The 23,141-nt window shown below is 45.0% G+C and overlaps 1 protein-coding gene across 8 annotated transcripts in view; it reads left to right on the plus strand.

Annotated features, from left to right (window-relative positions):
* Window positions 1-712: 712 nt before the first annotated feature.
* Window positions 713-23,141, plus strand: part of LOC101076136 (teneurin-2) — a 189,023-nt gene continuing 166,594 nt past the window's right edge. For 4 of the 8 annotated variants that reach the window (XM_029847145.1, XM_029847144.1, XM_029847146.1 and 1 more), the window contains exon 1: window positions 715-884. The gene's annotated coding sequence lies outside the window, so the exon portion shown is untranslated. Of the gene's footprint in view, window positions 885-23,141 lie in introns of all 8 variants that reach the window. The other 4 variants (XM_029847147.1, XM_029847148.1, XM_029847149.1 and 1 more) reach the window with 2 other exon arrangements.

A 23,141-nucleotide genomic window follows, 5' to 3' on the forward strand; every position in this document is an offset into this window, starting at 1 on the left:
GGGTTATTAACCCCCCCACACCAAAAAAAAAAAAAAAAAAAAAGCCTGATCAATCTCTGAAAAATGCAGAGCTTGTTAGCATAAATGTAAGGTGGGTAGATATGGCCGCTGTATAGCTTTTCTTGAAACATATTTGACACAGTAAAGTTTGAATCCTACTCTTTCCCAACATTTGTTCTTTAACTTGTAATCCGCTGTTCAGTAAGCTGAAGGCAGATACACAAAAATCAGCCATAAAGACGTGAGATATAACAATTTATTAAACCACCGCTGTTAGACATAAAAGAATGCGAGATGCCTTCAGAGTTCAGACGGTCCATCATTCCACTGCACCGGTCATTCCAGTCCTTCTGATCCCTGACAGCTGCGGTCGCTGGTGCGCAGTAGATTTACGCACCGCACGCTTGTAATGACCGCTGACTCTGGCTCGGACGTGAACGCGCGATCCTTCTATACCGTGCGTGTGGACGGTCGCTCCCACGGCGGCCGCCGCTCACGTTCCGAGCATGACCGACGCTCCTGCGCTGTGAGCACGATCAGCCCCTCCGTCTGCGCGCAGCCTTGGCCGCTTCTCCTGCACCTTTAATTCCAGTCGGTTCCCATCAGCGACCGTCGGTGAATGGATTCCTCCGCTTGATTCCCCCGATTTGGTGAGATGTTGCACTGGCGGCTTCCAGCCTATCGTCTTCATTAGCACCCCCACCCCCCCAACGTCACAGATCTCTCATCTTCACACCGCGTCGCTTCAGTGTCCTGTCGGGAGAGACGGGACAGAGAAAAGTGTGAAATAAACAACTGCCGAGCAGCTTCGAGCTGTTGGGGAAAAGAAAAGTTCGAGTTGGCGGAGGAGGGATGCAGTGAGTGCCGCGCAAAGCTGGAAACAGGTATGTGATATTTCAAATGTATTCATATGCTAATCCTGCAAACGGCGAACACCAGCGGCACATGTGTGCGCGCTTTTCTTGTGGCGAGTAGGACGGGGAGGGCAGCATGGAGCTGTGACATTGAGGTGTCTTTTGTCGGAAAAGACCGTTTGCTGTGGTCATGTGAGCCTGCACCCGAGTGGCTCCGGTAACACAGGGCTCACCCTGCGTGTCTGCAGTGTCGGGTATGTGTCATCTCTTCATCCAGCTGTCTGATCAGTAGTTCCCTGCTAGGGGTGACCTTACAGCGGCAGCTATATCGAGTTTTGACGGTTGCAGCTGCATATGCGCGATATTTCGACGCATGCACCGATTCTTTAATAGAAAAATAAACAACATCTATTTCCATTAGCGTGGAAATGGGGTGTCGTGATGAGCCATACATTGAGTCTGTGCGTCGCGTTCATGGCTACCGCAGCGCACCATCTTGTCACATCATAAATACGCGGCAAAAGTGAGTTTGCCCTCCCCGAAAAGATGCTCTTACTCCAGGATAAAGCGGAGTTACCAGTGTCCTCACATAAATGGGTGCTTGCATCAGGGTGCAGGACATCTGTTCCCTGGCACGAGTGTGACTCTGAGTTCAGGACCCAGCGCCATATGCGTCTGAGTCAAAGATTGCGTTAGATAAACTTCTGGAGTCAGTTAAGTATCAGGGGAGTAAGTGTCAGGGGATAAGACCCACACACCAGCTGTAGATCTCAGAGTGTGGCAGTTGTCAGCAACTTATGACACGACTCCCGCGCACACGGATGGGAGGCAGCTGTTAATGATGAGACCCCCGGCCGAGATCCACGCTTGGGTCTAACCGGTGCGGTTTCCCTCCGTGGCCTTCTCCCTCCTCCTCCACCTTTAGCTCTCTTCAAGCCAACCACTGTCCCTGTGATGTCTCGCTCTTTGATCAATCTCTCACGTTTCCATCCTTCCATCTCGAGCTCCTCAGGGGGGTGAATCAGAAAACAAGCAGAGCCCGGCGTTTGGCACACGGTTTTCGCCAAGAGTCACCCAACGCAGGCATATTGGAACGGGGGAAAAAAAGCAGATCTTGTGCATAAATCTTCGACCGCACGCTCATTCTTCACTTCTATTACCTAAAGTCTGTCATCTTAACTATGACCAGTCCATTTGTTTTGCATGTGTAATTACACACTGCAGCATGAAGTGCTAATAGGCGCTCACACTGGACAGCAGCAGGCTGTGTCAGCCACAATCTCCAGACAAGTCCTCAGGGTGTCCTATTTGGCATGGAGACACACAACCACAGACACACAAAAGCAGACCTGAGAGGTTTAGACAAGACTCAGCGGGCTGATCACCACGGGTTCACTAAGTCCACGACCTTGTCGAACCTTCACAACTATTCTACCAGATTAAGTCTGGGCTTTGAGCCTGGACACACAGCCCAGATTGATTTTCCACTTGGTATATTTTCTTTGCAATCCAAGATATTCACCAATTCACATGTGACGGTGATGAGAGAGTTGTTTTCCTGCAGCTAGCATCTGTTCTCTCGCGTTATGTGTTGTGTGATGCACATTTGCACGGACTTTAGTCCGATTTCTCAAGTTCATCCGGTGGTGCGAGGCTTTTATAGAAAAACAATGACGTGTGTGCGTGTGTGCGCAGGCTGGTGCGTGCGCCCTCTAGCCCGCTATGACCCAGCTGACAGATGACTGCAGTGATTTCCAGGGTTCAGCAGATTAGGGGATTAGCAACTGAAGGCTTCACACAATAACCCAAATGCATGCACACGGACCTGCAAACATAGACACAAACGCGCATCCAATAAACAAACAAACGCGTGGCTCCCAGGGCTGTTCAGAGGTCAGCAGGATCCGGTGCGACCCGTCGGCCCTGTGCTGCAGAGATAGGGCTGTTGGCATTCTCACATGCAAGCAGACAGGAAATAATGGCATTAAATAAACCTCAAGGGTCCAATTTCACCAAGGATGTCCTCATGCCGCCGGCATGACCCGCGCTGGTGCTGCAAGTCTGTTGTCCTACTCAGGACCCACTTAGCGTTATATAATGAAGCGGCTCTGAACTGTAGGCAAATGGAATTGCGTGGCCGGTTCGGAGCCAGAAGTCCCTTTCAAACACAAAACAATCCGCCGTCGCCATCGTTGTTTAAAATCAATGATAACATTGCGCACGTTGGTCGATGTCACAACAAAAAGCTCCTCGTTTGTCTCTCAGGTCTAATTATTTGCAGACTAAAATGCTACGTAGGCTTTGTACGATGCAGATGTCGACTGCTTTGTTATCGGAATCACACTCCGCTGCGTGCCGCTATCGCAGGAATGTTTGAAATTTGGAACACAAAGAACCGACATCACGGCTTTTCATTTATCCCCCCCCCCCCCCCCCCCCCCCCGACTTTTAGGCAAAGATGAAAAAAAACAGATCCGAACACCTGCAGCGGAAGCTCTTCTCTGACGTCAGTGTCAGTTTTTTAAAGTCAGAGTTAAATAGAGACGAGGGTGGGGTTGTTCCAGAGGCAGCTTTTTCTGTCACATCGCAGAATGCCGCATATCAACATCACATGATTTCAGGCAGAGGAGGGAGGTGCTAATGAAAGCGGAACAAGCCCCCATCACTACCGCTGATTAACCAGGAACACTGACCTTTAGAGAAGGCAGAGGTGAGAAGAACGGGCGATCCTGGGGTAGAATACCGACAAAGGTCGGTCTTGTTTACCCACAGCGCATGGTGGTAAATAGAAAACACCGCCTTCACTCTATTTAGGGCTCAAATCACTTTCAGCTCATTGCATTTTGAGCCAGGAAAAAAAAACCCAAAAACAATTATCTCATAAATCCAGACTGGAAAAAAATGGCTGCAGTAGCCACTCAGCACTATTGCTGACCTGATTTGTCCTCCCACGGAGCTCTTTGGAAGTATGAAATACGACGTCGTCTGAGACGCTTTGATGAGAAAGAGCGAATCTGTCTCTGCACCCTCATTTCTGCCTCTCGGAACCGGTGGCTCGCTGCCTACATTCTCCATCCCCACTTCCTTTCTCCGGCTGTCTCGTCCTCAGTTTGATCCCTTCACGCTCCATTACATCCATGTTTCATATTTCAACATTTAAACTTTGGACATTAATTGGGCTCCTATGGGGGGGGGGGGGGGGGGGCTTGCTAAGGCGTGTGTGGAGATGATCTGCTGCATTGTTGTTTTCGGGAGCATAAAATTACAATGACTTGCTGATGAAGGAGAAAATTAGCTGGTGGACAGTTGGAAAACCTCACAATGAGATTTTTTTTTATGGGTCAATAGAGGTTGTTTTTTTTTGGGGGGGGGGGGGGGGGGGGGGTTCTTTGAATTTAATGAATTTCAGGATAAATGGGACGCTGTGATTTAAGGCCTGTTATGTACAGAAGAGTATTGAGGCCATATGCAAAGGACTTATTTAAAGAGAAGACAGAATTCATATTTCTTTAATGGCTTTTTATTAGATTCTTATTAAGTTAATTCCCCTTTTTAGTTCCAAGGCAGGAATCTGAAGAGAACCCAGAAAGAAAATAACCTTTGTAGTCTCTGCAACTGAGAGGATTGTTTTTGCTCCATTTCAGTACGGCGCTCTGAACTATGCGTGCCTTAGATTACAGATATTGTACATTTGGGGTTTTTCATTGGGTCCCTCCGCCTCTCGGACGTCTCAAAGCTCCGCGCTGTCACTTGGGCCGGGCTCGGAATCACACGGTGTGCGCAACATCTGGCATTAGCTGTTTAAAGAAAAGGACAATTGTAGCGAGCAGACTTTGTCTTGGATTACCTCATGCTCATGGATCTGTTTTTTATTTTATTTTGTGCCATAAGAGATGGCAGTGGGATGATTTTCGTCGCGTCTGTCTGACAGCTGACTGAGTGCTTTAACCTCATCAGCGAGCCTTCTAGTTCTATTTAACCAAGTTCTAAGTAAAAGAGGTTTAGAACTTCAACCCTTCTTAATGCGGTCCAACCAGACCTGTGGCCCTAGTGGTTGATGGTGCTGAAACTACAGAGCCTCATCAATATGACAGGAGAGCACAGATGGACGGGGAATTTTCTATTGTATGTATTTAAAAATGACTTCTTCCTCTCAGTTGCAGGTCAAATATTATACTTTGTTATTGCATTTTTTTCATATACTGTACTCATTTGAAATGAGTGTTTAAACGACAGGCTGGACTGAACTGTTGGAAATATATAATGTTAATTTAGTACCTGATTGGTGATAAATGGTTTCAAATGGTTCCTTCTCAAATGTACAGTTTAAAACTTCTAATCTTTGCCTGATAAATGTGCCAAAATAAATCAAAAGTCTCTTCCTGTGTTGGCCTTGCAGTTCAAGGATTCTTTTCTTAGCTGCCATTAGCATGCAGGGCTGCGAGGTCTCAAGACAAATTACAAATTCTCATGCTTCTCCTTTCAGTGTGTGTTTTAGGAATGCACTGAAAAGACTTCTCCTGCTGCTCTGAGGTGTGGCCCCCTGAGTTATGCCCAAAGAAGCTGCCAGGCCATCTCTCAGCTCCACAAAACCAGTCAAACCATTATCCTTGATGCTTCTTGAGAGTTATTTAATATTGGAATCTGGAATCGGATTATATGACACCCCCCACCACCACAACACGCACACACACAGATTCACAAATGGCCCTAGTTTGTTAAAGAGGAGTTAGAAAGTATCTATTTACTACATTCTCCTCCCCCCTGCAAAGACTTTTAAGGCAGCCTTGCCTCACTGTCTGACATGGTCTTACAAAGGAGGACAGGAGTTAAGATGGCACCCCAAGAGACTTTTCAGAGAAGTAATTTAATAAACTGTGATATTTTTTCCACTCCACAAAGGAAAAAGGGAATAGACTCAGAAAAGTAATGAAACTCTGCCACTGAATTTTTAATATTACAGAATCAATTTCCTGTACTTTAACGTAACCAAGGAAGCCTCTTTCCTTCGACCTGAATAACAAAATGAACAAAATGGAGACTGCTGCACTGGCTCGCCGCCTGCTTTCGTCCCCCCACTGAGGCCACAGTCAGGACTTCTGAAGATGTAAAAATAATAGATGTTCAACAGGAACTTTTGACACGTCGATTCTCTTTAACTTTTGCGAAGCGTCTGAAAATACCAGCAACAGGAGGAAACAGGAAGGGGAGCGCATCCTCAGAGGAGGGATGTGTGTCGCTTTACATTAATTATACATGAAAGACGAGGCAAAAAGAATCAAGTCTGCAGCTAAACAAACACAAAAAGTAATGGTGCACGTGTAATCTGTCATTGGATAGAGGGGTTAATAGAGGTATTCTTCTATTTACTATTTCCTGCTTATTATATTTGTTAGCTTTTGCTACTGACGCAGGACCAGGATGACATCATCAGTGACCAATACAAAATGCCTTTTTTTGATTTGATTCTGCCATCAAATCGTTCTACAGCAAACCTACTGTCTGAATGGACCTTGATTTTTATATTTTCTTTTATTTTGTGTCATCCATTTTCCTCAGCTCACCTTGTCGTGTGAGAAATCTAATGGGAACAAAACACCAATTGTCACATTTCAAGTGCCAAATGAATGAATGATTCAATGAAAAAGAAAATCAATTTTCTTCTTCCTAGTTTGACTTAAAAGATCAGCGGCACAGTCACTCTCTTGCTTATGTTTTCATTAATCATCGCCATACCGTTTAATGGCCTTCCCATAAAAAGACGTTTGACAGATAATTCGATCAAATTCTCGCCTTTCATAATTAGGCCTGTTTCTGGCCCTTTGTGCTTCTGTCAAGGCTGCTGAGTTGTTTGTTTACAGCAGATATGCAATGACACTCTTTTTACCCTGACTTTACCTTTTCGGGGAGGGTGGGCGAGAGACAGAGAGGGACAGAGAGAGAGGGAGGGGGGGAGAGAGAGAGAGAGAGAGGTCAGGTGATGATTTATGACCACAATGCTGCATTCCAGCGCGGGATGATTAATCTCTTCTGGGAACACTTCACGAGTACAAGTTTAACCCATCTCGGCCTTGCACTCACGTGCGCGCGCTCACGACTCGGTGAACACGTACGCCACGCGCGCGCACACACAGATTCAGGTTCATGCACACTCTGCATCCCTGACAGTGAGGACATAAATGCAGGGCAGAGTGCACGTTGGTGCTTTTGTATGCAGTTCAAGTGCAACGGACCCCCATTCCCTCGCCACATACACACGCACACACACATAGAGACAAACACACACACAGCCTTGTGTCCCTTGTTCATTCTCTTTTTTTTCTTCCTTTTGCTGACCCCAGTGGTGCAGTGGCTCACATTTCCCTGTCTCCTCTCTTGCCTCATCCATTCATCACAAAGGTTTCACAGATGCTCACATCCACACATGGGGAAAGAGACAGAAGAGAGGGGAAGGAGGGCGTGAAGAGAGCCTCTGTATAAGGCCATTTGGCCCGAGGACCAGTGAGCACAAGGCTATAGGATTAGTACTGCTAGGTGCTAAAAGCGCCCATGTCTTAATAAGCCCAGAGAACAGGCGGGCTGGGCTGGATCAGCGAGATACTGAGGCGTTTCTGTGGCTCTGTGTGCATATTCAGGTGCAGCTGTGTGCAGGTACAAATGCTCTTGGCAGGCCTGGGCCTCCACGTTGAGAGGATAAGTGTAAATACCACAGGCTGCATCCGAGGCTCTATTACTTGAGCACACTTCAACAAATTGTTCCACAGTTATACTCATTGAAACACAGAGGGTGGTTGAATACAACTTTATTGTAATGAAGTCATTTATTGTAATGGAGAACATTTACAGTCAACTGTAGCTTAGCTGTCTTTGCTTTTCTGCTGTGTCTCTTCTCGCTTTCTGTGCTTTTTCCCATCTGACTGGTTTTACATGGTGGACACACGTTCATTCTCATGAGGATGGTCAGTGAACTGATGCTGTCAGCAAACGTTCTCTCTAAAAAATAAAGACAATTCAAATTGGTTGTAATGTACTGCGGTATTGTGATGTTTCATATTCTAATCCCTGCCTGATTTGATTTGACACTCTGGTGTAATTAAACAAGAAAGACTCCTTGAGCAGCCACATTGTCAGCGACACAAACGGGAGCAGGTAGCGTGTCTGTTTACAGTGCGAGGAGACAAACGAACATTTTATTAAAGACGTCAGTGAAAAATAACGTCAACGGCAATCTGATTTCACGCCTGGCGTGAGTCAAGGAGTCACAGAAAAACGACTTTAACTTTGAAGATTTCCAGGCGTGCACTTTCTGGCACTTTGTCTTTTTTTTACCACGAAGCATCAACTAACTTCTGTCCTTGTTCCCTTTTATTAAAGTTTGGTTTTAATTTTATTAGGCATAAACCCTTTTAATTTAACTTGCATTGATATAACAAAGTTAACGGCACTGCTCAGCTATCATCGGCTTTGTCGGGCCTTGAACTGGGGGCTGTGCTGGGCCCATTAGTGACAAAAACAATTATGAAACAATGACATTTCAAAATAATTACAGAATGCAAGTACACTAAATTATTAATCACAAGTGTCACGACCGATGCAGTCAAAATCAAGATTCGAGCCGTGCCAACAGAAACAGCTCCTAAGACAAATATTTGCACTTATTCCAGGGCCTTGTTGACAATCTTTCCAAAATGAATTACATGAGGTCATTATCGTGCACGACATTTTCCAACACGTTCTCAGTCGTCGAATGCAGCAGCTCGGTCAGCGACCCTGTTATACATGTCACGGAAACAATAATAAATATGCAGCCTCCAATCTGATTTACACAATCTACAGTACACTTATATAGTTTATTATTCTGCTAGGATCGAGTGCAATAAAATCCCAGTTCCATGATAAATTGCCAGATAATGCTGTGTACTCTAAATGTTATTCCATTCAATTTACCCAGGGCCGCTCTGGAGGGGGTTACCCACATCATATTTCGCTCCAGTTATGGTTCATATCACGAGTGCAAACTAAACTGTAGACTTTCCCCAAGATGCATCTTTGAGATATAACATGTTTTGTTCCTACTGGCGGCTTTTTGCTGCTTTTTTCCTCCGTTTATGGTCCTAAATGGTCAAAATGTTGCCTGTCCTTTAAAGACTAGCTCCTGAAAAATCTGCTGCTCATCTTCCAGGCACAATAATAGTCTGATTGGATACTGTAGAAAAGAACACATGATCAGCACACGTGCACACGAAAACACACTTGATCCCTCATTGAATTGCCAACAGCTGCCAGCTTTTCATTCACTAATGGTTATATTTGATTCTCCATTTTCAATGCCATTGCCTTGTACCTTTAATCACTGACCGAGGCCAAGTGTAGTGACGGTGATCGCACATTGTCACGGCCCGTGGAAATACCGCTCTGAAGACTTTTGTGCTTTAGGATGAATCACCCGACAATAAAAATGTTAAGTGATTCAAAAATGCCCTCATATACATCGTGTTGCCTTGAGCTCCGTTTATGTTCAATCTAAATTGAAGGCTCGCTCACTTTTTAAGGCATTGTCCAATATCGAGTGTTCGGATTGGAAAGAGCAAAGGAGAAAGGAAGAGAAGGGAATGTAATCCTTTGAGAATGTGCCATCATATCACCCAGCCCCACTCAATCTCCTCACCAGCTACATAATAGATGAATGTCCGGGATGATTCTAATCTCCTCACACACATGTACGCTCTGCACACACGTCGACATGCTTGCACATGCACACACAGGGAATGACTTGAGTGTCCCATTCATATTTGATGTTGACAAAGAGACGGTGAGTAGCAATAACATGTGCGGACGCCGTGATGCGACTGGAATTCTGTGCTGGGATATTTCTGTGCGTGCGCGTGCGTTTCAGCACGAGGTGGAAGTTCTTTGCTGCTTAATTGTGACCTGCTGTCATTGCCGTCAATTTTTTTTCTTGCCGTTTGAGGACATGTCAGATCATGCCCGACTCCCGGGTGATGTGACGTTGTTGGTAATAAGTCGGTGTTCTGTCAGAGCGAGCATGTACCGAGTCAGTTATACGACAGATGACGGCAGGTGCGGTCCACTCTCCTCTGAAACGCAATCACTCACACTGATTTAAAGCTCTGGAGGTGAGGTGGGAGGTCGGATATGGACAGAACACCGTCTGGGTTGGATTCTTAGTCTGAAGTTACAAAAGTAGTTGAAAACCTGTTTCTAAACCAGGCTTCCGCTACACAGTCGTGGCATTACATTTAAATTGATTTAAACTGAATAATTTATTGATCATGAAGAAGAGAGCAGGTTAAACATGGATTCAGACTAGATGGCAATAACCACAGTTTTACGGCCGATCCGCACTTGTAATAACCCTGACCAGAGGCAGTGTCACTCATTTTTTAAAAGAATGGACAAGATTAATCATTAAATAATGGTTTGATGGACGGGGGTGTCCTCATTTGCATGCATAGGTTGGGATTGATGATTGTGGGTTCATCCTGGTTACAATCCTCGTTGAGATAATATCCAGGGTGCGACTTCCAAACCAGTCTCTGCCCGTAACGTGCACTCAGAAGTAAAGTTTTGGTGGGGTGAGACATCTGAAGTCAATGGGAATTAGTGAAGATGCTTGTTGTTTTAAAGGAGTGAAATTGGTTAGCCAATGTAGCGGAAAGGATGCACATCGTATTACTGACAGCTCAAATTCAAGGTGAGTACGAGTAAAACAGTTTCAGGATTGTCAGAAAGGTTTTTAGTTTGTGAAATCGGTCCCGATAAGTCCTGCCCTTCAAATGCTGTGATAACAGAGCACAGCTCAAATTTAATTTTGGATATTGGCCCAAAGCTACGATCACTTCAAATGCCATTGGGTTTAATGTCAAAATAGTATATAGAAAAAAAGCTAAAGAGCAATTCTGGTTTGTAAAAATTAAAAAAATAAATAAAAATAGGCCTTTGCCTCTAACAACTCTGATTATGTCCTAGTGCAAATACTCACATTTTGTGCTATTTTCAAGGATTTGGCTTCATGGATTTCCATGGATTTGGTTTGCAAAGGCGCACTGACATAATCACTTACACTGGCTTCATGTTTATTATGTCTGCCAGTATTTCATTTTCTTCAGCATGGATTTAATAATGCAAACAAGAGAGTTAAAGAACATGGGTTTGAGTCAAATGGGGGTGGAAGAGAGCGCATTTGTGGAATCTTGATTCATCCGGATAATAACTTTCCCACAGAGATCTTAAAGACGTTGTATGTTTTATCTCCTTTCTATATACTGTAAGTGAAGGCTGAGCAATTAGTCTCCTTTGAGTTGTATTTTCTTGTCATCAGTGGCGTGTGGTATTTGGGAAGCGAAATGGAAATGACACCAGAAAACAACAGCTTTGGGGGGAAAAAAGAACCGTCAGGCAGAATCAGAAGATAAATGAGCACATTTCGCTTGTAGAACACCAGCTATTTCTGTCAAATTTGCAGCAATATTCTAATTTGTTTGACAGTTTACTCACATATTCATAGTATTCATGTAGCCTCCCATGGTTCTGTCAGTTCGCTGTCAAAAACTGTTAAGATCAATCTCTCTCACAACTCGACTTTTGTCAAAATATTGAATTTCCCGTCCCCCATACATTTGCGGATGGATAAAACCTTAAAATTGAATCCAGCAACAAATGTTAAGCCATTTTTTTTAATCATTGAGGCCATTTATTTGTGTCAAGGGTTTAAAAAATGACGAGATCTCTCCCCATAGCGGTCTGGCTTCCATGTTTTTTTGTTGGAACCTTCGCGTTCAGGTTGGGAAACAAGTGCAGCTTCATTGAATAGTAGCAAATAACGCCACTGTTACGTGCCTGTGGTTTTTGATGAGTTGCTGCTTTGCTGCCTCACACTCCCTTCGCTGCCTCATCTGCAAATCGCAAGTCAAGGCGCAGGCTATAAAACTGGAAAACAACCGTAAAAGGATGAAAGTGAAAAATAAAGCCACGCCGGAGACACGTTGTCGTTCAGCACCGAGGATTACAGCGGGTCTTTTAAACTGTTAGATTCCTGCTGCTTTTTAATATCTTGTGTGATCTATTTGTGTCCTTAGCTGCTAATAGCTGGAGGGAATGAGAGGAACACAGCAGGGGTGGTGCTTACATAATGGATTGGTTATTTTATGTTACCCCCACCCCACAACAGATAAGGTTGGGAATTTGTCTTCCCCTCCTTCCTACAGTCATCACTTTTGTCTTCGTTCAGTCTTGCCAGAAAACCAAGCAAACAGAGTTTTCATTAGCAGCCTAGTGGAGTTGTGTGTTACTGTTTTCCGGCTCAAGCAGGGGGAAAAAACAAAAAAACAGCATAAAGTTTACAGTAAGCGCTGAAATGAAGTGTAGGAATGTCAGGACCCTGAACCCACCACGGGCAAGCGGATATCACACGGGGCGATTCGAGCTTGAGAAACACTAGCCCAGTGGGTGCGAGTGAATTTTTGAAGCGGTGAAACCATATTTTCCATTTCACAGTCGCAGCGCTGGCACAGCTGTGATAACAATGTGCCCTCAGCCCAATTTATGTTCTTATTTATGTGCTGCTCCCTACAGTTGCCGGGTGCTATTTCTGCTATTTCAAGCAACGTACATGCGTGCATTTTCCATATTTTGGACTTAGCAGAACTGCAGTGGATATGCATTGTCATACGTTTACTTCTGGTCCCGAATCGTCCTTGATGTTTTCGGGACCAGCAGCCATCCCATTCTGCAATATAAGGCTGCAGTGCCTTTGAAACATTTCTTTGTCTTTACTGGCATTTCCATGTGTAATATAATATGGAAAATGAAGCTTCATGCAATTACCTTGTTCCTGACATCTATATGGAACAAGCAGTTCCTGTTAACGAATGCTAAAAGCCGTAATGCTGTGATGCCAATGTTGCATAAATGTTTCAGAATCGTGGCGCCTGTTATGGGCCAGAATAAACCTCAGTGGAGCGATTTATCCGGGCCTTATAATAGCATCTCTAAGGCTCCGGTCGACATGAAAATAAACAAGTCTGCAAAAATGAATATTAAATGTACAGTCTTATTGCTTATTCCCAAAGACACAAATTGATCTGTTTTTTTCCATGAAGTTTTAGCTATAAAGCAATTTTGGAGCTATTGCCGCACGCAAAGTGGGAGGCCCTGTTTTATTCCATGAGTGTTTCAGCTTTATAGATCAGATTAGAACTGATTTGGTTTTCCACGCGCTGATCTGAACGTGTGTACGTAGGTAGTGCTTCACAGCATTTGTGTGTATGAGGGAGATTGTGTGTGATCTCCGCTCGCTGTGAAATACGGCTGATTCTCTGATCCTGCAGGTTAAGGAGGGCTTTGGCTCTGCCTTACTGACCCATCTGCTCTGTTTGCCTGGTTTTAGCCTGGACTTCAGTGGGGACCCTTGGAAGCTCCTCCTGACCGTCTCTAATCAATTGAGACTTTCAGCCGTACAGCTGTCACCAAATTTTAATGGTCATTGAGGCCTTTAAACTGTGCGCGCGCTTGTATAATCCCGTTGCATGTCAACAAGCAAACACACAGCGGCGGATAAAGCAAATTATATTTTGGGATTTTTTTCCCCCTATGTTGCTATAAAGCTGATCCGTTTCAATCTGTTATTGGTTACTTTAGCTAGTGTGCAAATATCCCAGCACTTCTGTTTTGGTGCCCGTGTTATCCAAGAGCTCAGGCTTGATGTGACCTCCTACTCGCACTACGAGAGCCAAAGAGGATCAACACTCAGATCCACTCAGATTACCACCTTCTTTGATGCCCTGGCCCTCCCTTTCTCTTCCTCCCTCTCTCTCTTTTTTGCTGTCCTTCCCTTTTTGCGGTTTCCCTAGCGATGAATCGCCGCTCCATCTAGAAGCTGCATTTGGACAAGGACAAAGAGTGCGTCAGTTGCACATGCACACACAGGCAGACAGCGCTGCGGGCCTGTGCTGCATTTGAGGGGTGGAATAATGTCAGCTGACCAAGGGCTTGGTGGCTCACAGTCATCCTTGGCTGCCAGCTTCACTAAGATCAGCTCCACTCCAAAGTACCAGGACAAAAGCAGCCTGCTTTTAATAAGGGTGCAGGAGCAGTGTGTGTGTGAGTGCGTGCGTGCAAATGCATCAAATGGAGAATGCAAGAGAGACTTGGAGTGTCAAGAGAAGGTCCAGTCTTTCTGTGTGACAAAGGTAGCAAGAACATGACTCCCGCATCCCCCACCCGACAGCACCGTGATGCTCTCCTGGTTACCGGGCTAGGTGGCACATCACTGCATTTACAGCTCATTTTAATTAGCTGCAAATGCTTTTTTATTGAAAGGACTGTTAAATATAAATAAATGTTCCTGTTTGAATGTGGAGCAGCTGCAAACACAGCCAAATACAGCAAAAGGAAAGGTTTTCAGACTGACATTTGATGTCTGGGCACAGCAGGCTGGCTGCCTCCGCGGTGCGCTCGTTCAAAAAAGAACCATTACCACCAGACGGAAACACGTCTGTGTTCACAAGCTTTTATAACAGCTTGTAGCCAAATGTAGTTGTTAATTATTTTGCTGCTTTGAACAGAAAAAATCAATAAAAGACAATTAAAAACTGGCCCAACAGTCGACTTGAAAGATAGTTTTGCTTTTAGCTCCGGTGAAGTCATCACTCCGCCAACCGTCCCACACATTGAGCGTCTACGTGAGCGCTCGCTCACCGGAAATGTGCCGCGAGTCGTCCATGCAGCCTGGCATTAGTCAGGATTGTACACGTCAGTTGGCGGAACAGTTGGGAGACATGTCTGAAAATATGTCTGACAGACTCACACTCTAAAAACTGCACTCGGGCCATTGTTACTTAACTCCCAGTCATCTTCACACACACTCACACACACACAGGCAGCAGCAGGGCAGCCTCGTGACACCATTCCATTTAGCCCACACTCTTGTAGGAGGCTTCAGCTAATAAGTCATACAGCTTGTATTCAGCCATACCACGAAACAATTACTTTGTGGATGTTTAAAAAAAAACAACAGCAAAAATCAATGGAGACAAGAGAAATCGTAACCTTGAAAGAGGATGATATTTTTTTCCCATCCTCCAGACCCGGTGTCCTGAGGGCGATACATCAAAAAAATATACTAATAAAATAAAATTACATATATATATATATACTCGGATCAACTCGGATCATTAATGAAACTCTCAGCTCCCCCGTCAGCTGCATTACCTCAGACGCTCATCGCGATTCAGAGCATTTCTCTGTCCCTCTTCAGGCTTCGAGGAACTGACTGGAAAAGAATACATTAAAAATAAACACTCCCAGTGTGTCAGAAATTGAAAGGCTCCTCCAATATTCCTAAATAACCTCAGGCGACCGGGGACATTTAGGAAACACACCGCATGTGTGTATTTTCCATCAAGCTTATAATTTGGCGTCGCAGATATATAACAAGACAGTGACTATTGATTGCATATTACTGGGAAATTAGGCCTACAGGATCCTTCTGCTCAGAGGATTTGAGAGTGGTTGAACAGATCTTTGGCAATCAATAGCGAGGAAATAGTATCTGGAAGTGACGCGCTATACTGCTGCGGTGTGTTTCATTTTTTCCGCCGTTTTTTAATTTGCCTTGCAGGAACATGCCAGTGAAGTTGATTCTGTCTGCTCCCACTTGGTTTGATTTGTCTCTGTGTGATGGAATTTAGAGGCTGGTCCCCGGAGAATTTCCCAAATGGGTCCTATATTGTATATATTTATGAGGAAAGGTCTCAGTATCGATTTCCTTGATTAAACATTGTTTTTTTCCCTGTCAATATTATTGGCTTTGTTATCTCCGGAATCACCAGCCCAGGAATGCAAAGTCTTCGACAGAAATAAAGGAAATCAATAAATAATGCAGAAGAAGATTGATGCCATTTTTGAGCAGATACAAACAATATGAATTATTTACAAATTTCTTGTTTCTGCTGTATTTTTAAATGTTCTGATGTTGTTGCTGGTTGGCAGAGCACAATTTTATTCTCTTTATTGTTTAAATAAAACTGTAGTTTGTCAGTGGAGTGAAAATAGGATGAGAATGAGGAAGCATAATGGTTTCATTTGAGCCACAACCAGACCTCCATGCGGAGCCTGAAGCGGTTGAGAGGTGAGGTGACCCCCCCTCACACACGCATGCACACGCACACACACACAGGGTAAGACGCTGGTGGTGGAGGTGGTGGTGAAGAGCTGTGCTTGATGATTTCTGGTTGATTGGAGGTGCAGAGCTGATTGTGGTTGTGGTCATGAACAGGATTTCTAAGTAAGGAGAAAGAAGGGGATTTCAATTGTCAGTTACAGCTGGGAGGTCATGGGGCCGGGGGGGTTGTGATTTGATCAATGATGGCGAGAAGTCCACAGACTACGTGTCCAGTCAGCTGCATGTAGAGTATGTTCATGCATGTTCAGTTTAACAGCCACCAGCTGGTAAATAAAAGCAGCACGTTGTCTGAGTGCCTGGGGATGATGTGGAGTCTAGACCTGGTTTGGAAAAGGTGATGGATGTGTTGGAGACAGTAAACAAGGAGCGTTCACATCAGCGTCTGATAACACCTGTTTATTTCTGAGGTGTGTTTTTAAACCGACTGAATAAAAAGTTAAAGCCAAAGTCAAAACAAATTAAAAACACAAAGACGTTTATATGGAAAGACAGGCAACTTTAATTAATTAGCCTGGCAGGGTTAAGAAGAAACTTTACAACTGTCACTAAACTCAAATCTGTGATTCAGTAATTTGTGACAGGAGCCGACTGATGAACCTGATCATTAGGTTTTGTACCGTGGTAGAATTTAAGTGAATATCTTGTCTGTCTGGCAAAGAGATTAAGTGACACTCAAAAATGTTCTAGTGTTGGAGCTCCGCACAACTGCGCAGAGCACAGATGTACAACTAAAACATCTCCACAAGCCCCAACAGGTACGGGGACGCTGACACTGGTAACATGGCTAACGTGGACGTTTTAAATAAAAGTCTCTCCAAGCAGACTTCAGGACCAGGTTAGACAACACAGTCACTGGATGACTGCACATGGACAGTCAGGCAACAGAAGTGAAACACGATGTTTTCTCGAACGCAGCTTTATCAACGGCACGCTACAGCGATGGCTGAGGCTAAAACCTTTCATCCTGGAGTGGGTGCACTGTAAGCTAGCATCTGTGAGGCCCTACCAAAACAGAGCGATCCTCATCTGCCTCATAAAGCTGCAGGAGGAGTCGGTTTAGCGGGAGTCAAGGTGACAAGTCACCACACATGACGGGGCCAAGATAACATTTATGCAAGACCTCTCAGCAGAGACCGTTCGGGATTTAACAGCGTCACAAAACAGCACAACCCCTGCAGACTTTCTGTAGTTGAGGACAAACAAGATTCTTCTCCCCACCACATTTGAGCATTTCTATAAAAGCATCAAACAACCAAAGTAATCTCCACAGGTAATGTTTTGTGTAGATTCAAATAAGGCACCACGGAGAGCGGCTGCATTCATAATAATAAACTTTAGACTTGACAACAGGCACAAATTGACTATTGAAATATGCAGCTAAAGAAAGAGAAGGACATTTCAAAATAAGCCTTTTTTTATTGTGAGTTCCGTTAGAAAGATAATTACGGTTCACGATAACAATATAGGTGTGCATATGTGAATATGCATGTGTTTACCTTTATCTTGTTTACTGCTTTTGTTTGTAGGGTGACAATTCAACTGCCATGTAGTTCAATATGAAAACCTGTTGTAGGAGGTTATCTTGGGGTCATAAAGGAATTGTCACCACAAAGTTGGGTTTTTTTTTAATAAAATGTTTTTTCAAAGACTTAATCAATGTCTCTGGGTGAAGGGAAAGCAACATTGTGATGATATGACAGTTAATGGACTCTGAGATTGCTTTTTATCCACTGTGGTTCGCCTCCTGCCTTTGCTCTCCGCAGACTCTTTATCATCGGGCAATCAAAGTCCAATTAAAATGGTCAGTCCTGGTCCGTCTCCAAATGGATTACTTTGAATTAAGCAGCAAGCACCTCGGTCTTCAAACTCTCCTCTCTGTACGTACAGAAAGGCATTCCTATGGAGATGTGTCCTAATGAGAGACTCGGCGAGGACCGTCAGGAGCAGCGTGCATGCACTTTGATATGGGATGAGAGAAGCAGACAGTAAATCATGTACATCTACAGATGCACTGTGCATATAGAGTATATCACACATGTAGACGCCCCTGCAGCGAGCTTCTTATGCGGCTGACTGGTTGAGCGGAGAGAGAACTCATCTGAGGAGATTTGAGGAGTGATCAGGGAATTCCGCCAACATCGTGCTCCTATAAATCATGTCTTTAATCAGCCTGAAACTCCCTCCCAGCATGCAACTGACAAACACACACACACACACACAGGCACAGAACTTTAAAAAGGAAAGAAAGAAAGAAGAAAAGTCACAAGCAGACAGAGCTAGAGGTGTCACGTCGTGGGGGAAATGAGAGCCAATCAAAGATGAAGGTGCACAAACGGGATGCACGGGAGACGGCGCAGCAGAGGCGCCGTTCACCCAGCTTGGCAGAGTCGGTGATGAGCCAAACGGTGCCGTGCTGGTAATTGGATCAGGGGCCCTTTTGGGAGGAGGTTTGTCGCCTGGGGGGTTGGGGGGAAGGGGGGTGGGCTGGAGTGGTTAAATTGCTGCCTTCCGAGCCGAGCGTCGCCGTCCGTGGAGCACATTACACACTTGTTACAGTGAGAGAAAATCAACATAGATCCTAAACAAGAGCAAAACATAATCATCTTCAGGACGCCAACCTAAATCCTCCTGTGGCCAAAGAGGTTGCCTTCAATTCAAAAATCTGTGGTCTATTCCCCTGCCGAGCATCTTAATCTGATATGCATAGAAGCGAAACGTCGTACACTACAGAAGAATCTATATTAATAACACCACTCCCGCTGATACGCCGCTTGAATGAGAGACACACGGAGGAAGATAGAAACGAGATAGAGTTGTCTAGTGGTTGTATTACAGTAATACCTTGGTTTAATGGATGTCTGGTTTGGAATAAGGCCGCACTCAGTCCAACTGAGGCTGCGCCGCTTTGGAGGGATGAGGTGTGCCCTCTCGCAAATCCTCGGCTAGATGAGATTGGGGTTCAAAAATGAGGGAATGAGCAGACAGTAAGAAGGTTGAACGATGCTTACAAATCCATCTGCGGATTGTGCTGTTGTGACTGGGTGTGTGGGTTTGGGGAAGCATCTAGGCCCTGGTAATCTTCCCTGCAGGCTCGGCGCTGTCTATGTGACGCACGCTAACCAGCAAATGCACAGAGGAGAAGCATCGTATGTTGTCTGTCTTCGGTTTCTCAGGTTTTTTTGTTCCTTTTTTTGTCTCACTTGTCTGGAACAATCTTAGCACTTTTCTTTTCATTTTCTAATAATTCCCAGAATACATTGCATGGCATTATTCATTTCACATTACTATAGAGATATTGTTGATATTTGTTAAAGCTTCCTGGAGAGAAAAGTACAGAATTTCTTTTTGAGGCACACTCCACTAAAATAGAATAGTTGCGTAACCTTTTTTTTTTTTAGAATATTCATTGATATTTAAGTATTAAAAATCGTGACTTATAATTGACTTTTAATTAATACACTTACAAATGTATTAGCCACAATATCCTGAAGACCAATTCGTGTAGAAATTGCAAAATATTTAGGACACCCATATAACTATAACATGTAACTTGTAAAAGGTTTATTTTGTTACGGCTGCTAATGTCTTTCATGGTATTTAGCGCCTGTCGTCTGATGTATTAATCCTAATTAATGTCAACAGTATGTGATGAGCTGAGGTGTCCTGGCAACATGGTGTTTTTTCCCCCTGTTTATTCCACATCTACACTAGTTTTCAGCAGATCTAAAGGAGGAAGTAGACTATATATTGCACACGTGTTGTCCTCTCAACCGCTTAAGTGTTACATGATGAGACTGCATCCGCCCATTCTCACCTCCCATCCTGCCATCTGCTCAGCGGGAGAAGAAACCGTTTGCACGCTTTCATTGAGCGAAGATGCACCGCCGGGTTCAGCGTCTCACTCCAGGATCTCCTAATGTGCAGGCCACAGGGTCGGGGATCAAACCAACAACCTTGTGATCCCCATTACCACCCCATTTTGAGATGGGACAGCACTCTGCTTCAGTAAAATATCACGAAAGATGGCAGCAAATATCTTAGCCCTCAATTTTAAATGGCCCAGCCAACACTCATGTGGTGTTGTATTGAAAGGCTTTAGCACTCTTGTCAGGAAATGAAATGTTGTTTTTTATTAACTGTCTTTCTTTGTATTTACCCCTTTCATTAAATTACGATAATACATTTTCCAAATTCTGATAGTCATTTTGACAGCCTCCTCTGGGTAGATGGATTGAAAGGCTACAAGAAGCACAGAGAAGATGAAAAAGAATGATGCCAGAGGGAGAGGGAAGAAAACAGCTGGAGGTGCCAAAGGTCAGCCAGCCAGAGATTCTGCTATAAATTATAAAGTTGCTCTTGGATCCTCGGAATCAGCTCAGAGCTGACTGAGAAACAATGGAAACGAGAAGGGAGGGAACGCTACGAGGAGGAAAAAAGTGCGGGAGAGCGACGAGTGCAGGGAGCAGGGGAGGGGAAGAGGCTGGGGGGAAGCAAAGGCAGTCATCTTGAGCGGAGGCTGATTATTTTATTGGGCCTTTCTATGGCGCCCGCGGGAGATGAGAAGGGTCAGGTTGCCCATGTGTAAACAGCAGATGTGAAAAGCCTTCTGCACATGCCACCACCCCGGGCTTCAGAGAACTGCAGAGTCAAGGACTCGTCTCTGAAAGCTCAGCCCATCTGCTCTTCCTTTAGCCCCATAAGCCCAAGTCATGTAAAGACATTGACTGTGACAGCTACCTCCAGCCTTTAGGATCCAGGTGCAATTAGAACCAGTGTTGCTTCCATTAGGGTTTACGCGCTCGTCAGCAGTAGCGCGAGCAGGCCCAGGCATGATCCCGCTCATTAATAGTGTGGACTCTGGCACTGGCAGCATCTTAATTGTTTTTCTCTTTAACCGTGCCACTTCATCAATAATCATTAAAAGGTGTTCATGCAGGTGGGATACTTGCTTCCTCTCACGAAAGTCACACAAGTCGCACGTGTGCACGCGCGTTCGCGCACGATTAATAAAGGCTGCGTACCTGTCATACAACACTAGACACGCTGTCTTTCATTTACTGGAAAATTAGACTTGTTTTGCGTGTTTCATTAGGTGCTTTCAGAGACTTTGATGGAAATCGCGCGCAGAAACGACACTATCAATGTTAAATACGGCTGCCTGTAGGTAATTACTCGGCGGCTGAAAGGGAGGAAAGACGAAGAAGAAAAGAACAAATTGAATAAACGGAGGCTTTTTATAGCAAACAGATAAAATCTCCTCGCGTTCCTCTGCCATGGTACGTTTTCGGGAGGCATTCTTTTGTACTTAAAGAGCAATTTTCAATTTATTTTGTCAGGCATCCCCTCCCTCTCCTTGTGTGTGTTTATTAGTGTGTAGCTCTGTCTGCTGCTTACCATGAGTGACATTTCAGCTATACATGAGGGAGCATCCTGAGTGCTGTAAAAGGTTGTCATCGCAAAGTCTCCCGCTGTGCCCCCCCCCCCCCCCCCCACCCCACCGCTCCTTCCTTCTAGTCTCAGCAGCACATGCTTATTGAATGCGCTGTAAACGTTGCTGCTTTACTGATCTGCAGCTGCACCTGTTTGAATATATCCATGCGTCTCGCGACAGCAGACCCGCCCCCGTCCCCTGCGCCCGTAAACTTACGTCAGCAGAGAGCTGGCCGCATGTCACCACCCTCCCTGTTCTGTCATCTGTTGCTGATTTTGCAATGTATTTGAGGAAAGGGACCCTTGGGCAGTCTATTTGTATGGGCTGTGTGCTCTCAGAGCCTTGAGAGCTGACAGGAGAGCTTTACGGCGGAGCGCATTGTGTGTCCGTTGCCTTGCTTCCACACAAATCACTCTTGTTCATTTACTTTTCCTTTCCTGAGGAGATGCTGCTGCAGAGAGAGCAACGTTTCTTACCATACCATGGTCGGTTCATGTTGTGTGTGTCTGTGTGTTTTTTTGTGTGTGTGTGTGCTCTAAAGCCATCAAGTGAGCATGTTAAGAATAGCTGTGGGGAGCGAATGCTCCTGCTCCCTCTAGGCTAGCGTGAGCTGCAGACGGACAGGAGACAAGAGCTGATTGAGGGCTTCCAGTGTGAACACGTCAGAGCGCGCGTGTTAAAGAGAAAACGACTGGCCAGCTTTCCTTTCCAGTGATACATTTCAGCGTCTGCGAAATTTAGCGTCATTATTCATATTATCAGGCCAGTCTCTCACAGACAGACCGTCATTATCTCGTATCACCGGGAAAAATATGAATCAGATTGTTCTGCTGTTCCATGACAAAATGACAAGGAGACAACGCGTGGCATTTGAAACCCTTCCCTCAATAACCCCCGCCGCCATCACCGTCCTCTCCTCTCCTCAATCTCCACCTAATCACGTTTCCCTCGTCAGTTTAGCAGTTTGGATAATGGCGTTCAGAGCGTCACGTGCGTGTGTGTGCGTCAGCGGCAGGATGTGGACGTGATGTAATAATTAAATCACGGCCGGGTTCTGGTAAACACAGGGCAATAAAGGGTGGCGACGCTTATCGACGGGAATCTCCGTAAATGTCACCTTTCCATCCTAATTCAATGCGGTTTATGGCTAAATTGCACGTTCAGGGCCCATCGCTGGGGACACACAGGCGTTTGGGTTGCGCCGCAGACAAAGAAGTGAGCAAATGCAGGCCCGATCTGGCGTCTCTCTCGTCTGCCATCACTCCTAGTTGCAGGTTCTGTTTTTGCTTTGTGACAGATGGGAATACAGAAAGGTTCGCAAAGCTTGGAGATGGACCAAAGGGGGGGGTGTTTCATGTTATTAGTTATTATGTAATTTGTGGTTGGAGCGTTGGCATCACCTGAGTTAAAGTCGAGGTGTTGGCGCCAGGCAAATTTGGCGACATCCCCGCGAACACATGTCAGCGCGAATGCGGCACTAACTTTCAATCCGCTGATCAAACCGGAGCGCTGACACGACGCTTTTGTTGCTACGAAAGTTGCCCTGTCACAGCTGCAGACAGTTCTCCAGGACCCGTCTCTGCTTAATATAACTGGAAACGCAAGCCTGATGACACAATGGCGTGCACATGTGGACCAGCATTAGCGCATC

Source organism: Takifugu rubripes, chromosome 14, assembly GCF_901000725.2.
Source record: "Takifugu rubripes chromosome 14, fTakRub1.2, whole genome shotgun sequence".
Classification (NCBI taxonomy): domain Eukaryota; kingdom Metazoa; phylum Chordata; class Actinopteri; order Tetraodontiformes; family Tetraodontidae; genus Takifugu; species Takifugu rubripes.